This window comes from Marmota flaviventris, chromosome 3 (genome assembly GCF_047511675.1).
Source record: "Marmota flaviventris isolate mMarFla1 chromosome 3, mMarFla1.hap1, whole genome shotgun sequence".
In the NCBI taxonomy this organism is placed as follows: Eukaryota; Metazoa; Chordata; class Mammalia; order Rodentia; family Sciuridae; genus Marmota; species Marmota flaviventris.
Window position 1 is genome coordinate 88,071,414 of NC_092500.1, and position 14,419 is coordinate 88,085,832.

A 14,419-nucleotide genomic window follows, 5' to 3' on the forward strand; every position below is an offset into this window, starting at 1 on the left:
CCGCTTGAGCCACATTCTCAGCCCAACTGAATTGTCTTTTAAATTCTCCTTCCTCTCCATCCACACACCTGTGTGAGTTCCAGCTGTCTTGATCTCTGGTAGGGCTGATGCACAAGGCTCCTAGCTAACCTCCCTGACACAGGTCAGTAGCACCTCCAATTGACCTTCCACCCTACATGCAGTTACTTTCCCAAACTGTGTGTCTGATCATATGACTCTGTTTAACATCTTGCAGCTCTTCTTAAAACCCACAAGAAAAGAATCCTAAATGTAGACAGTCAGCCTCTCCATAACACTATTCCTGCAGCTTTCTAGTCACATTTACTGTTGTTACCTCAACTCACACCCCCTGCTTCAGCCATACCCGGCTACTTGCTATTCCCAGCAGGGTCACTGTGTGTTCACACTTCCTTATCTTTGTGCAGTTGGCATTCCTGTCTGAAAACCCACTTTATGCCAGTTAACTCCTAATCTTGGTGTGTCTTAATTCAAACTTAACATATGGCTGGCCTCACTCCCAAATGAGTGTTCCCCTAGCACTTTCACACCACTGCACATCATATCATAATGATGCATTTACCAAGCTCTCTCTAATCACCTGCCTGCAGCCCCCTTAAACGCAGTCATAAGGTAGACTGGACTGTGGCATATTTATTTCAACATTCTCAGAGTCTTGCACATTGGCCCCCCAGGTGTGGGTACGCAATGAAGATTAGCTGCCTTCTACTCTGCAGCTGTGCATGGGGATCTGACCTCCAAAAGAGAAAGTGCATGGTCAGAGCTCTCATGAAGAAAAGAAGGTACCACTAGGGACAAGTATTTTTAATGATAATTAACCAGTATTAGAAAGAATTTTCTCTTGACCTTCACGTAAAACATTTTTCAAGTCTTCTGAAAAAAAAAACACATCAAAACATATCAAAAATATATACATCATTAGAACCAGATTCCACTTGTAGGAACTGATACTGAAAAAAAAAGATTTTGATATAAGAATGTTTGTCACCATAGTATTAATATGGGTTAAAAAAAAAAGACCGAATGTTTTCTCTGATATGCAGATGCTAATTATCAATTTTCTAGGGGAAAATAGAGATACTTTGGATTAGGTAGAGGGGAGTGAAGGGAGGGGAGGGGAATTGGGGGCAAGAAGGATAGTAGAATGAATTGGACATTATTACCCTCTGTACATATCTGATTACACAACCAATGTGATTCTACATCATGTACAACCAGAAGAATGAGAAGTTATACTCCATTTATCTATGATATGTCAAAATGCATTCTACTGATATATATAACTAATTAGAAGAAATAAAAATGTTTTTTAAAAAAACTAGGAATCAAAAATGTTCAGAATAAAAGCTCCAAAATGAATTCTGATATAATCTATAGTGGAATTCTGGGCAGCCATTAAAAAGAAATTCAGTTATTCTTCTGAGAGCTTAGAATGTAGCTGAATAGTAGAGGGCTTACCTAGCAAGTGCAAGACTGTGGGTTCTAACCCTAGCACTGAAAAAAAAGAAAAAGAAATAAAGAAAAGCCAAATTCAGGTATAAAACAACTATGGTCAATTTCACAATAGTGTGTGTTAATTCCTATCAGGGACTAATGCAATAGACTTATGTACATATATAACCAGTACACAGAGATTGAAAGATGGAAAAAATATATATATACATATTGTTAAAACTAAAGTAGGGTTATAATTTAATCTTTGTCTTCTCCTTAACTTCTGATTTTCCTCTATAAACAGGTATTGCCTTTAAATAATAAGTGAAAAAATAAAGGTTATATTTTTAAAGGAACAGGAAAAAGAAAAGAAAGGAGGCTGAGTCCCTGAGGCCGTAGAGAAAGGAGAGCAGAGAAAGTTGGCCTGGATTTAAAAGAGCAACAGAATCCTAATAACAGAAAGACGCATGGAGTTTTACAGAAGGTTAAGCCAATTGGTCACATGTGCCTTAGTGTCAAGTATTCAAATCAATATGTACTTGAGGTCAGTGTCAGTGCATGGAAATTTATTTGGAGAAGAAGGAGGTGGGAGGAAAAGGTGATAATTGTCAATATCATGGGTCAGACTATTCACATAACCCTTTTTTCCTTTGTTGCCCCATCCCCACCACCATGCCTTACTACAGGGACTTGGAGAATTTTAAATACTTCTCTTATTTGTGCAGAATAGGAAGTATATCTATAAGAGGAGCACAAGAAGAATATCTATGCCATATGCTGTAGCTGCATTATTAGACTTCGGCTTCCCATCCCTGACCAGAGGACAGATTGATTTTTTCCAAGATCTTGGGAATTTTTTTAAAGTTAGATTTCCTAAAAATTTCCTACCAACAAATTTACCCACAAAAATATCCCCAATAAAAAGAATCTCTGGTATCATAAAAATGAATATAAAATATTTGTTTTGAAATTTCTTCTGGTTAGACAAAACAGAATATCAAAACCATAATAGATGAAAGAGGAGGTTGAGGCTGGGTGTAGTGGCACACACCTTTAATCCCAGCAGCACGGGAGGCTGAGGTAGGAGGATCACAAGTTCAAAGCCAGCCTCAGCAAAAGCAAGGCACTAAAAAACTCAGTGAGACCCTGTCTCTAAATAAAATACAAAATAGGGCTGGGGATGTGGCTCAGTGGTTGAGTGCCCCTGAGTTTAATCCCTGGTACCCACCCACCCCCACCCCACCCCACCCCACCCCCCAAAAAAGCCAGTCTCAGCAAATTAGTGAAGCACTTAGCAACTCAGGGCTGGAGATTTGGCTCAGTGGTTAGGCACCCCTGAGTTCAATCCCCAGTACCAATAATTTAAAAAAAAAAAAAAAAAAGGAACAAAAGAAAAGAGGAAGTTGAAGGTGATCAAATGGAGACAGCAAGAGTAAGTAGTTTTTCAAAAACTTCAGAGTAGATAAGAAGATGCAGATAAGGGAAAATATTTACTTATTGTTTAAGGAAAGAATAAACTTCAGTATCTTCATATCTTATGAGGAAAGTTATTAAAAGGGATATTTGAATATTTAAAGAGAAGTCACAGAGAGGCACTGGTAATGAATGGAATAAAGAGCATCACAACTTAGGAAGTTGCAGAAAAGTAGATGAGAATGATGTATAGTATTTGCAGAATGCCAAAAGTCAACTTATTTATAAACCAACACCCAAACCATATAACCTAAGTGACAAGCCTACTTGGACCACCATAGGGTCAACTTGTTGCAGAGGTCTTACCAGCTCCAAGTCCTACTCAGAGCTGGTGGTCTTCCAAATCATCCACTGCAGAGGCTGAAGCAGTATCCCTCCATGTGGAATATGTTGCCTCTGGAACTCAGAGACCTGCTAGGCATGTGAGCACTGCTCCTTTAGTCCATAAGCACAATGAAACATTATGTTTTACTTTGGAGATGTGCCAACATGTTCCTTACCACTAGATCCCTTAAATATTTAAGTCATTGTCCATGAATCTTATTAACATGTTTTTGCCAAAGTTTCTAATATGTTGGCTCTTTCTCATCCTGCTTGATTAGCAGGATGTCATTGAAATATTGAATTAATATGATGTTTTGTGGAATATCTAGATGGTTTAAATCTATTGGGACTATATTATAGTGGATCATGAGAAACATAACAAAATCTTGGAATAAAACTATGTCTATTTTCCCTTCTGTGTGGAAGAATATAGTTTCTGATCCTTTTTTTGTGACTGGGTTAGGAGAGACTTTTTTTTCTGTCAGATCTTTTTTTTTTTTTTATTGGTTTTAGTTTGATAACTTAGGAAAATTATGTCAGATTCATTGTACTCTTTCCTTTTCCTATCCTTCTTCCCTTCCCTTTATTCCCCATTATCTAATGTACTGAACTTCTATTCTTTCCTCCTCCTCCTTACCAGAGAAAACATGCCACCTTTGGCTTTTGGGGACTGACTCATTTCACTTAGATAATCTCCAGATCCATGTATTTACTGGCAAATGTCATAAAGTCATTCTTCTTTATGGCTGAGTAATATTCCCTTGTATGTGTGTGTGTGTGTGTGTGTATATATATATATATATATATATATATATATATATATATATATATACCATATTTTCTTTATTCATTTCTGTATTCATTCATCTGTTAAAGGGCATCTAAGTTGATTACATAGCTTAAGTATTGCGAACTGAACTGCTATAAACATTGATGTGGCTTCATCACTGTAGTTTGCTGATTTCAACTCCTTTGGATATATACCAAGGAGTAGGATAGTGGGTCATTTAATGGTTCCATTCCTAGTTTTTGAGGACTCTCCATACTGCTTTCCAGAGTGGTTGTACCAATTTGCAGTCCCCCTTGCAATATATGAGTGAACATTTTTCCCCACATCCTCATCAATATTTATTGTTACCTGTATTCTTGATAATTACTATTCTGAATGGAGTAAAATATCAGTGAAAGTTTTAATTTGCATTTCTCTAACTGCTAGAAATGTTGAACATTTTTTCATATATTTATTGATCCATTTATATTTTAGAATAGAAGACACTGAGACAAACCCACAAAAATACATTTACCTCACACTAGACAAAGAATGGTGCTGAGAAAACTGGAAATTTGTATGTAATAGAATGAAATTTAATTCCTATCTCTCAACCTGCACAAAATCCAAGTCAAAATGAATCAAGGACCTAGGTATTAAACCAGAAACCCAGCACATATTAGAAAAAAAGATAGGCCCAACACTCCAAAATATCGGATCAGGAACTGATTTCCTTAACAAGCTCCTAAAGTGCAAGAAGTAAAATCAATAATAATAAATCGGATGGCATCAAACTAAAAAGCTTCTTTACAGCAAAGGAAACAAGAGTGTAGAGAGCAAGCCTATATAATAGGAGAGAATCTTTGCCACCTGCACCTTAGATAGGGCATTAATTTCCAGGATATATAAAGACCTAAAAAAAAAACAATCAATAAATGGGCAAAGGAGCTGAATACACTTCACAGGAGGAACTTTTTTGTCCAACAATTTACTGCATAACACAAATCTGTGGCCATATGAATCTGCCCTGATATATACACCATAGTGGCATGGCCAATACTATTGAGACCATTACTCAGAAAAATTTGTGATAGTCCACTCTCTTACTTCAAGATCTACTTTCTACAGGGGTTAAACTGACAAATATAAAGGGTCCATCACTTCTTTATTCTTTAAGTCTTTAACAATGGAGCAAGCCAAGCATGGTTGCGTGTGCCTGTAGTCTCAGCTACTCAGCAGGCTGAGGCAGGAGAATGGCTTGGGCCCAGAAGTTCAAAGCAAGCCTGAGCAACATAGCAAGACCTTATCTTTTAAACAACAAAAAGAGGGTGGAATGCATCTCCACCATTCTCCTAAGAATGCAATACTGTTTTTTTGTTTGTTTGTTTTGTTTTTATTGGCTTGAGAGAAGGCAGATTCAGGATTTCCCCATGGTTTTATCCACTATGTTTACTTCTATCTCTTTAGCCAAGGACCCCATGTGAAAATGACTTCAACTTCTGATATGTTAATCCTAACTACTCATTTGGGAACTGGAAAAATGACCATCAGAAAGGTTTGTGGACTCAATGGATACAATAAACCAGACTTGACTGGGACTTCATTTGAAGTCAAATCCTCAAACATCCCCATCCTAACAGGGAAGCCATGATGATGCCAACTATAGTCATCAACGCCAACATGGACCTTATGTCTAACAGATAAAAAAGTCCAGGTATTCCTCTTCCTCTGCATACAGCTTCAATAGCTAGAGGTCTCTTTGGGAAAGGCCAGTATTATCATTACTGTTTTACTTACTATGGGGTTGCACTGACCTTTTCCTTGAGGACCTAAGACCTTCGCAAATGGGTTCCAGGCTTAAAAATTAGAACATGTTTGAAAATTTGTCAAGTAATTGCAACTTTTTATTGGCAAGACTTCCCTCAGGCTTCTGCTCCTCCATTCTTGCTCTTATTTACATATAACAGTGCATGTGTACTCATCTCCTTTGCTGTGTTCGATTACCCATCTCCACCAAGGCCCAGTCCTTAGTTGTGTGTGGCTTAATTATTTCTGGTGTACCCCTGTCTGTATAAATAATTTGACTTAAAATTCATGGCCCATGTATAATATAGTGATTTATCAATGAATATTTAGAATAATGAGTAAAGAAGAGGCAAATACATATTTTTCTGTCCAATCAGTGCATGTGAAGATTCCTTGTATGTCCATGAACCATCTCTGTATTTAGCTCCAGCGATGGTCTTTTAATGTTTTGTTTTGTTTGGGGTACCAGGGATTAAACTCAGGGATGCTCAACCACTGAGCCACATCCCCAGCCCTATTTTGTATTTTATTTAGCGACAGAGTCTCACTGAGTTGCTTTTTGCCTTGCTGTTGCTGAGGCTGGTTTTGAACTTGCCATCCTCTGGCCTCAACCTCCTGAGTCGTTGGGATTACAGGTGTGCACTATTGGGCCCCACTAATGTTCTTTATTCTCAAATGTACCATTAGTAATTTTGTGTCTCCCATTATAAGGAAAAGGTAGTAACACTGTTATTAATCATAATGTCATGGCTCTTCAAAATCTGCATAAAACATAAATATCTCTTGCCTCTAGCTGCAGTTGTCTCATACCATTCAATGCTTGTTAAATAATTATGATCCTGTATAATATTAGTGGTTTCCATGAATAATGGTTTCCAGTGACTCTCAGTGTTGTTCCTATGCTTTGTTTCTGATAACCATGAATGTAGGTCTTAGCCAGAATATGCAGGAAAATGTGAACAATAATTTGGTCTTGGGTCATTTGAATTTATGATTTGGAGTTTGTTTGTTTTTAAAGTAGAATAAAATCCCTTCCAACCATGTCTTCTCTTAGAATTTGAGGACATAGTTCGCTACCTTCCTAGAATGTATGGATCTCTTTTAACATTGACTGACTTCTGCCTTCCACACACTACCACCAGCAGAGAGGATAGTGAGGCATCCTTGGGTGGCAGCCATGCATGGATTGAGCATAGCAGGCTTGTTTGTACACAGAATATCTGTCCTTCATTTGGCTTAAGTATGACCCACATTAGTCATAAGCAAGAGAAGACATCAATCAGAAGGGGTCATGGCAACACAGAGCAAGAGCCTTAAAAGCCCTCTAAGAAAATAAATACAGTCACCCTTGTAGAATTAACTGCCTAAGTCTAAGGAGGGAATGGAGTACCCCCAACTCTAGGTGCTGGCAACAGGCAGGAGGACACACAGACACAGAATAAAGGATGACTGAAATCATGCTACTGCCCTTGGTGCTATAGTACCAAGGTAGTACCATAATCAAAACATATTTTCATGAGAAGGCAAGGGCCTACATGGTGTTCAATCTCAGGATAATTAGGCCAACTGGTCAGTAAGTCACTGGTAGCCAAAATCCCTGACTTATTCTGTGTCCAAAATAAGTAAGAGTCATTTCAATATCAGCACATCAGAACCATTCAGTCAGCCCATTGAATTCATTGATTTACTAGAGCTGAGTACCACCTTATGAAAGCCGTAGATAGCCCATATACTCTACTTTGCATTAAGTGACATCATATTAACAACTTGAAATTAGCCACAATCAAAGTGTTTATACCATGGTTTGGCAATGCTACAGGGATTTTGGGGGGAGCACTCCACTGACTTGATCCAACAAGATTCATACGGTGTTAACCAGCTAGAGTGTTCCACTCATCTGGCTGGTCTCCTGGGCCTGGGTCTTGGTCACAGGGTTTCAAGCAGGACAACACCATAAACATGAGTCCTTGAGTTTGTTGGAGTATCTGGTTGGTTCTATATGCAGGAAAGATGGTCAAAGAGGAGAAATAAAAACTGGAGCACATGAGGGTCCGGCCTAGTCTTGGGCACTGCCCTGGATGGCAGGCCTATTTCCTGCTGATCTCAACATCAGAGGAAGACTTTAAATTACTGAAAGATACTCCAAAGCAGGGGAGACCATGGCAGGAGCTAAGCTTGCTCATATCTAATGATAATGATGAGTTCCCTAATTTCAACTGATCAAGCTCCAAAGACTTTTACTATAGGCTTGTTGTTTTGATAACCATGAACTCCTAGTTTCTGGCAGTTTGGCACCACCATCTGGCCTCTAAATTTCAGAGCACTTATTCCCATTGCTATAAATAAATGAGATTATTTCTGATAGCATCTTCTACCACCAGCCATGGCTTACAGAGGAGTCATCTCTGAACATTTTGGCTGATGGCATTTCACCAGCTCATTCCCAATGGCCTTGGTGAATGATGAGTCCTTTGAACTGACCTGTGAAACCTGATTTTATGAGTCTTCTGGCTTCATGTAATATATCTGATCCCAGCATCCACTTTCTGGACCCTATGATACTTTTGTCTAATGTCTGTCATAGCAATCTGATCATTTCAACCTTTCTCACATAGCTCATAGTTTTTGCCTGTTTCTAGGAACCCCAGTGATAGCAAATTTATATCATCTCCTGTGGGAGACCAACCTTACACGTGACTGGGTTACACTCCCCGGCTGGGTGCTGAGGCACTCAGTCACAGAAATGTGGCAGAGCTTTCCCCACCCTTCTTGGGTTCGAGGGTCTGTGTCTCATGCATGGGTGTGTCTTGCTACAGCCCCATGGGTGAAGCTATGCTCACCTGTTCCTTTGTAACATAACCCCTTGCCCTGTTTAGGGTAGAATCTTGTACCTTGTGTGTGTCCCCTTCTCTTACTGTGCCCTTGGGTGTGGCCTACCCAGGTGTCAGTCAACCTGCTGACAGTGGACATCATGAAGATAGACTCAGCCCCCTGAAACCTGACCCCTTGCCTCATTTAAATAACTTCTCAATAAAAGGGGTCAGCACGTGCTCTTGCTCTCTCTTTCTGCGGAACTTTAAGGTCTGAGGAGCCTTCAAAGCGACCCCAAAGAAAAAAGGTATTTGTGTCTCTTGTGTGGTTATTTCGTGCAGCCTAGTTAGCCCAGTTTAACTGGAGTGACCTCTGAGCCTTTGAGTCACGAGAACAGAAACCCAGCCATCTCCTAGAGCCATTACTAGGATGTTAAATTGCATATCCTAAGAGAGTGTCCTCCTGTCAATACACTCATTTTGTTACCAATAGACTCTCTATTACTCAGTTTACCATTGTTTCTGAATTGATCTCAACTGTTCATTTCCCATCTTCAGGGCATAAATGCAATTTAGTAATAATATTCCAATTTGATTATCTTCACATTTGTCATTTCACATTTGTCCTCTGTTTCTTCTGTTTGAAATTTTGAACTCCTGATTAATCACACTGGACCAATGAATTTCAATTCCCAGCACACCATTCCAGTTTACTAGCAGGAAAGCAGAGTGTATATATTATCATTTAGATTGCCATCTAGTGCCAGGGTCTCTCTGCACCACCAACCAGGTTGGAGTGGTGAGTTAATCAACTCCAATCCTATCTTAATGGTCTGCTTTCTTGGAACTTTTGTCACCAACTGCTGCATATTGGATTTCGGGAAAACAGATCCCAAGAGTTTAGAATCTAAAAGATCTATTGAGGAGTAACATCTGTGAAAAAAGTGGGCTGGAGGCTTGCTCGGGGAGACATTCCAGATCATGAGGCAGACCCAAGAAGTCTGCAAGACCAATGAGGCGCTCCAAGGCAAAGAATGCCAATAGCAGGAGCCCCATATTGGGCAGAAATGACCAAGTTACTGTACCATTGGCTATGGGTCACCTGGAAAAAAAGTGTGAAGTCGAGTTGAATGATTAGGCAAATCCTGAAAGAGCCAATAGCTGCAGCCTAGGAACTAACCATACTCCACATGAAGCAATGTGGGGGTTTTGGAGGATTTTTGTTTGTTTCTGGCTTTCATTTTTTAAATTGGTGCATTATAATTGTACATGACAGGACTTATGATTACATTTTTGTACATGCACATAATATAACAAGAAAATTTGGCTAATCTCACTCCCCAATACTTTCCCCTCCCTCCCTGCCTCCAATCCTTTCCTCCCTTTCTTCTACTAATCTCCCTTTGATTTCAAGAGATCCACCCTATCTTTTCTTTTTTCCTCTCTAGCTTCCGCATATAGGAAGCATAACCTTCTGAGTTTGACTTATTGTGCTTAACATAATGGTCTCTAGTTTCATCCATTGTCCTGCAAATAACATTTCATTTTACTTTATGGCTGAATAAAATTCCTCTGTGTACATATACCATATTTTCTTTATCCATTCATTCATTGATGGACACCTAGACTGATTCCATAGTTTGTCTATTGTGAATTGTGCCACTATTAATATATATAGGGGTATTCATGTATCCCTGTAGTATGACGACTTTAATTCTTTAGGATAAATACCAAGGAGTGGCACAGCTGGATTATATGGTGGTTCCATGCCTACTCTTTCGAGAAACTTCCAAACTGATTTCTATAGTGGTTGTACACATTTACGATGCCAACAACAGTGTGAAGCGTTCCCCCTTTTTTCCCCCCTTAGAACTGGGGATTGAACTCAGGGACACTCAACCACTGAGCCACATCCCCAGCCCTATTTTGTATTTTATTTAGAGACAGGGTCTCACCTGAGTTGCTTAGTGCTTCACTGGCTGGCTTTGAACTTGTGATCCTCTTGTCTCAGTCTCCCAAATTGCTGGGATTATAGGCATGCAATACCGTGTTAAAGTGTTCCTTTTCTCCACATCCTCTCCAGCATTTATTATTACTTGTACTCTTGATGACTGTCATTCTGATTGATGTGAGATAAAAATCTAGTGTAGTTTTTATTTGCATTTCCCTAATTGCTAATGATGTTGAACTTTTTTTCATGTATTTGTTGGCAATTTGTATTTTTTCTTATGAAAAGCGTCTAATTCATTTGTCCATTTATTAATTGGGTTATTTGCTCTTGTAAAATTTTTTGAGTTCTTTATATTCTAGATAATTATCTGTCAGAAGAGTAGCTAGCAAAGATTTTCTCTCATTCTATAGGTTCTCTTCACATTCCTAATTGTTTCCTTCAATGAAGCAAATATTTAACTGAAGGGGAATACAAGCAGCACATTTCCAAATCTGCCATAGATATTGATAGATACACAAAAATTGATAAGTTCAAGTACTTACCTTGTTAGGGTAAATAAATATAAGCATGTTTTATAAATTATGAGCATCCAACACAAGAAAAATAAAATGTGTAATTTTTTAACTCATTGTAAATTTTACATATGTAATAGAAAGTAGGGAATAAAAAGAAACAGAACAATAAACAATATGAAATACTAAGACAGAATTAAGTTTTAATATAATTACAAAAAAGTAAACTCACCTATAGATGAAAAGACAGAATCAGACTGAATTTTTAAAAAGAATATGCAATAATGTTATCTTCAAGAGCCACCCACTTGGAGCAAAAGACATAAAAAAGATTGAAAGTGAACAAGGGAAAAAGATATACCAGGCAAATATGAGCCAAGATAAAGCTAGGATATCTACAGTTAGCAGCTTTAATATCTGATATGTATATTATATCTATACTACATATATTTATGAAATTCTTATGTTAGATTTAACAAGAATATTATATACCCTGATAAAAGGAACATTAGAATAACATGAGTAATTCAGCAGTATTTTGTACAAAAAAATTATATGCACACCCTGTCTCAGCAATTTTCCTCCTTGATATAGCCTAGCAAATTATTACACAAGATCAGTAGTAGATATTATAATAAGAGCAATGGCTACTGTATCAATGTTTGTGGTGGCAGAGTGTTGGAAGCATCTAAGTGTCCACCACTGGGAGAAAGATGGGTGAAACATGTTGGGTGCACACTACATGTATTATGCAGCTGACGGAAATAGTACCTTAGAGATGTGTATTTACATAACTACACAAGTTAATCTTTAAAATATAATGACTGTAGGAAAAGGTGAGAATGAGAATGAAATGAATAAAATCAGTTATGTGCATTAAAAGATAAGTCACCACAAAACAATACACATATGGTAAAACTACAAATATATACAATGAAATGGTTACTTATGAGGAGCAGGGGAATAAAAGTAGAGGATATGAGTAAATTAACTAGAAGTGACCTGCAAGGACCAGCAATAATCATCTGGCTTTAACACAGGAGTACAATTAACTCAGTCCTCAGTTCCCAAGCACAAAAAGCGAGAATGATCAGAACCCACTCCAGTGAAGAACTTGAAGTGTACAGAGTGGTTAGTTCATAGGCTCTGCCTTATCATTTAAATTCACATCACAACTTTTTTCCAGCAGCCCTAGCCAATGGTACAGTGACCTAGGCTTCAGGATATATCTGGGCCTAAGAACTGGCTGGATGGGGCTGGGAGAAAAATGGAGGCGGTAAATTAAGCATGCTGGCAGCAGGGTCTGGGTCAGAACTCCTAAGTCTAGGTTGGATAATAATGACAGACCAGAAGAGTGATACTTAGAAAGGAAAGGAAGAGATCTAAGTCCTAGAGGTCTGAAAGAGGTAAAAGGTGAGGGAAGAAAATGGAAAAAAAAAAAAAAAATACCAGATAAACAAGAAAGTTAAGCCAAATACTGGAATATTAGAAGTTTTTACATTTCAGAGGTATGTGTTCAGGCATGAATCTGGACTATGACCATGCAGATAGGATGTTGATATGAAGTAGAAACACTAAAACATGAAGGGGCCAAGACTCTTGGAGGCTGAGTTGTTGCAAGGGGCCTTCTCAGGTACAGTTGACCTGCATGTGACCTTTCTTGTTGTGTGTTCACAGGGCCCTTCCTCAATGTGTGGGGAGTAGGGAGTGGGTTCTCTGATGCATCTTCTTATAACCATATTAATAAACTCAGGGCCCATATGACTCTACCTAACCTTAATTACCTCCTTAGAAATCTCTTCTCCAAATATAGCCACACTGAAGGTTAGGACTTCAACATAAGGATTTGGGAGGGAATAAACATTCAGTCCAAATTGTCAACCAAATGCTAAGGGTGAAAATGGCACCTTATCAGGAAGGGCCTATATAATATTTCAGAGAGAAAAGACTACAAGAAGTAAAATTGAAAGCCTTAGATCACCAAACACAAGGTATCTCCAAGACAGTATTCAGATACAGTGGAGCCACTAAGATGTACCTTCTGGGTAAGTTGGAAATTTTAAGTAGGAAGCACAATAAAGGGAAAGACGTGATATTCCAAAGTGATAGGAAAATACCAAAAGGGCTTGATTTTTATATTAAATCTTTTCAAAAGCATTTTTGGTTACTGTATCTTAAGAGACTCCAGGGTAATCTTAATCTGATCATTTTCTAAATGAGACAGGCCCACAAACCCATGATCTTAATCAGGAGTTCTTCCTCCTGAAAATGGCCTTTCCATTATCCACCATCTTATCTCTACTCTTTTTGTCTGTCTCCAAAGAACTACTCTGGGAAAAAGAAGAGCAGAAACTAAACTCCATTCAACTGTCACAAAGACTGATGCAATGAGCAGTGCTCTGTTATCTTTCATTTTTATTACAAAAGGTAAATGAACTAATGTTGTCAAGATAGTACCAAGTAACATAGGTAAAGGAGAAGAATTCCGTTTCTTCTAACCAAGGAGGAAACTCATTTGTCAAATGTGGTCATGTAGTTACATGTCCTTTCTTGTTAATCATGTTTTTCTGGTTTAGAATATTTCAAAGGTGGAACTCAGAATCTTTTTTTGGCAGGATTGTTTTAGGTTCTTGTTAATAATGTCACCAAAACAGTCTTTTACAAAGCACCTACACAGCCTTCTGCTTTCATGGAGAGGGAAGCAGCACAATAGCATTTTAAATTCTTTCCACAAATCTCAGAAAAAAGAGAAGTTTGAATACCTTTTAAAATGTGGTAAGATTAAAAGCACAATTTTTCATCAACTAATTACTAAATATATAGTATTTTTATTAAAAAGTCTAATATTTCAACTATTAAGATTCATAAACTAGTTGATAAAATAAATGAGAAATTTTACTAGATTCTGGGATGTTTGATTATGATCATGTGTTGAATTAAAATAATTCCAAAAAAATAACTGATATGTCAAATGAGTTTTAGGCAGATTTTTTGAGATTCTGGTTGTGTGAAGGCATCAGAGGAGATAATCCAATGCAACCGCCAAATCTTTTTTTTTTTTTTTAAGAGAAAGAGAGAGAGAGAGAGAATTTTATTATTTAGTTTTCGGCGGACACAACATCTTTTTTTTGTATGTGGTGCTGAGGATAGAACTGGGCCTCATGCATGCCAGACGAGCACACTACCGCTTGAGCCACATCTCCAGCCCCGCAACCGCCAAATCTTTAGGGAGGAAAACGATTCTTGCCTGCATAACAAATTAACAGACTTTTAAAAAATAAATTTCTGGTAAAAGTCAATAATATTTGGCTTGGGTTTATTG